Source organism: Salvelinus sp. IW2-2015, unplaced genomic scaffold (assembly GCF_002910315.2).
Source record: "Salvelinus sp. IW2-2015 unplaced genomic scaffold, ASM291031v2 Un_scaffold2880, whole genome shotgun sequence".
NCBI classification, from domain to species: Eukaryota; Metazoa; Chordata; class Actinopteri; order Salmoniformes; family Salmonidae; genus Salvelinus; species Salvelinus sp. IW2-2015.
The window spans coordinates 10102-13545 of record NW_019944180.1 but is presented as its reverse complement, the minus strand read 5'-3'; the positions used below and the strand labels follow the sequence as shown (position 1 = coordinate 13545).

General features: G+C 44.3%; 1 long non-coding RNA gene across 1 annotated transcript in view; it reads left to right on the top strand.

The window, feature by feature from the left end:
• The window catches only part of LOC139025585 (uncharacterized), a 1757-nt gene extending 492 nt beyond the window's left edge, over positions 1 to 1265 (top strand). Inside the window, exon 2 of the long non-coding RNA XR_011477182.1 lies at positions 990 to 1265. This is a non-coding gene — a long non-coding RNA (uncharacterized lncRNA). The remainder of the gene's footprint in view (positions 1 to 989) is intronic.
• The last annotated feature ends 2179 nt before the right edge of the window (positions 1266 to 3444 follow it).

Below are 3444 nucleotides of genomic sequence, written 5' to 3'. Positions count from 1 at the left end.
GCCGTTCTCATTTCAACTGCGACCTGGTCAAGATAAAGCAAAGCAGTGCGACAAAAACAACAACACAGTTACACAAAAAGACATACAGTCAATAACACAGTAGAAAAATCTAACACAGTGTGTGCAAATGAAGTAAGATTAGGGAGGTAAGGCAATAAATAGGGCCATAGTGGCGAAATAATTACAATTTAGTAAATAAACACTGGAATGGTAGATGTGCAGAAGAGAATGTGCAAGTAGAGATACTGGGGTGCAAAGGAGCAAGATAAATAAATACAGTGTGGGGATGAGGTAGTTGGGTGGGCTATTTACAGATGGGCTATTGTACAGGTGCAGTGATCTGTGAGCTGCTCTGACAGCTGGTGGTTAAAGCAAGTGAGGGAGATAAGTATTTCCAGTTTCAGAGATTTTTGCAGTTCGTTCCAGTCATTGCAGCAGAGAACTGGAAGGAGAGGCGGCCAAAATGGTGTTGGCTTTGGGATGACCAGTGAGATATACCTGCTGGAGCGCGTGCTACAGGTGGGTGTTGCTATGGTGACCAGTGAGCTGAGATAAGGCGGGGCTTTACCTGCAAAGACTTATAGATGACCTGGAGCCAGTGGGTTTGGCGACGAGTATGAAGCGAGGGCCGCCAATGAGAGCGTACAGGTCGCAGTGGTGGGTGGTATATGAGGCTTTGGTGACAAAAACGGATGGCACTGTGATAGACTGCATCCAGTTGTTGAGTAGAGTGTTGGAGGCTATTTTGTAAATGACATCGCCGAAGTCAAGGATCGGTAGGATGGTCAGTTTTACGAGGGTATATTTGGCAGCATGAGTGAAGGATGCTTTGTTGCAAAATAGGAAGCCAATTCTAGATTTAACTTTGGATTGGAGATGCTTAATGTGAGTCTGGAAGGAGAGTTTACAGTCTAACCAGACACCTAGGTATTTTGTAGTTATTCTGTCATTATATCAAACTGTATATTGTTTGTTGTATTTATTTATAGGGTACAATAATCAGTGCAGCTTCTCTAGTCCAATGGCGTTGCATTCCAGTATATTGTAGCTTTAACAGASTAGTCCGATTGGCCGATTTTACTGTGTTTAAAAAGGGACAACGTTTTCCCCTCTAGTTACTGCCCCTGTTATCCTGGAGTTGCTTTCATTGAGCATGTCATGCCGGCATAAGGGGGAAGGGGCAACACCATGCAGGATCCTAATGACAAGGCTTGCATCTACATACTGCTAAAAGCTGTCCAGACTAAATAAATTATGTTTGTAAAATGACAATGGTGGTGTTTGGTTTATTATCATAAATATTCAGTGTTTGTAGAGTGATTCAATTGGTTTCAGAATAGGAGCTCCTGCTTGTGACCAGCATGTGAGGTAACATCTCAGCTGTGAGTAGATCACAGCAGGACTCCAGAGGAAGGAAAGGTCTGATCAACCTGAAGGTGGATATTATGAAAAACAAAGTACCGTTTTCAACAGAGAGTTCATCTTGTAGATTACTGTCATATTTTAATGACAGAGCAGTGTCTGATTTGGGAGCTATTATTTTCTGTGTCATTTAATCACTTGTGTCACTTTAAACCCTCCATAGTCCTCCACTGTAATCAACATGTCGCACTTTAACGCCCTCCATAGTCAACATGTCTCACAGGAATACAGTAGCCCTCATCCATGTAATGACACAGGTCACACCAACAAGGGGGCTGGATCAGACAGACTCCCTCGCTGGTCTGCTAACCTTTGGTTCACTTTCCTTTGTTTTGAGTTTGGTTGTTTTGTTCCTTCATTTGGTTAGCCCTTTTCCCAAGAGGATGTTCCAAGGAAACATTTTGGAATGACTTTGGTTTTTTGTGGGGTTTCTCAACATTAGTTAAGAAATACATGCTTGTTTCCCTGATGTTGATGTGTGCATTTAGTATCTGTAGTATCTGAATGAAGTGTGTGAGTTTCACTTCTGGTTGTGTGTGTGTGTGTGTTCAGATTACCATGCTGTTACAAACGGTTCCAATCCCTCCTTTCCCACGCKGTCTGAGATACAGGTCGCCGCTGGTCCGTCAGTGGTGTATGCCGTCTGTCCTAACCCCAGGTCACTTTAATAAAGATCATGGACGGAAGCCAGAGCTGACAACACAGTACCCAAGGCTGGAATCAAACCGGCTCTCGCCAGGAGGCTACCTGCAATTACCCAGGAGACAGCTGCTGGTTACACAACACTTCTAGTTGGCCTATTCTACAGCTGAGTCAGAACAGGTCTGTTGCTAAGGGTGGATGGGAGTGCTATGGTTGCCATGACTCCTAATTACATCCCGTCCTGGGATTGCGTTAACGTTTGAACTTCTGCGTATGTCGGCTCAATCTGAAATTACCTTCACATTTCTACCTTCGCAAATCTGTAACACTTCAGCTATCCGGATTTGAAGAGAGCCTTGAGTCTCCTCATGTTGGAGGAATAACATTGTAGTCATCTAGTCCGTGTAATGATTCTAGTTGAACAAACCAGCTCTGACTTGCTGATTCTAACCTCTGTTGTTAACAATACAATATTCTCCCTCATACCCTCATTCGTAGATCCTGTTCTGCAGCCACAGCAGTGTTTGCCTCAACAGCAGCTGTTTTACTGTTTGAATAACCTCACATTCCCCTACCATCAGCACTACACACACACACCACACACACACACACACACCACACACACACACACACACACACACACCACAGCACACACACACACGAACCTCTTGGTAGCAGCGTTAGGGGATGTAAAAAGGGCTGAGGTGTTATAATCAGCCCTTGAACTCCTTGGGTGTGAACGCTAAGCGCCCAGTGTAGCAGGCAGCACTGTTACATCCTGAGTGGGGCTGCATCAGAAGGCCTCGAACCCCATCAAAGGGTTAGGGGGTTGGGTGAAGGTAACATTGATCCAGGGTTGGGTGGAGGTAACATTGATCCAGGGTTGGGTGGAGGTTGTTTGAGTGGCTATGTTACTTTTGGAAGCATCAAACCTTGGATCCTGAGGCGTGTCACTGTAGAGTTGATTGTTGTGGTTTCCTGTTGTTGTTCATTCTCTTTCAGTTGGACGACTTCTGGGGTTGCTAGGGGATTGCTTTTAATGTCTCTTCCTAGGGGAGGACTATGGTAAGGACTCTTAAGTGGATGATGCTCATAGAAACCATACAATCAGTAGCACTCAACAAGGGTTGTGGGAAACACAAACAATGTCAACAAACAATATCAACATTCTTTTACAGGGACTCAACTCCCACTTGACCAAGGACCAGGATATAAATATCACAACATCTCTCTTTGCTTGTAGAAATGTTTTGCAGAAGTAGAAAACCCACTACCCTACCGGCTGTGTATGTTGTTTTTTTAGCTTATTTTTCTTCAGGGGGTAGATCATCTTGCATGTTGCAGATAGATAGTGGCTTCTTTCTGCATCATTTCCCCCAC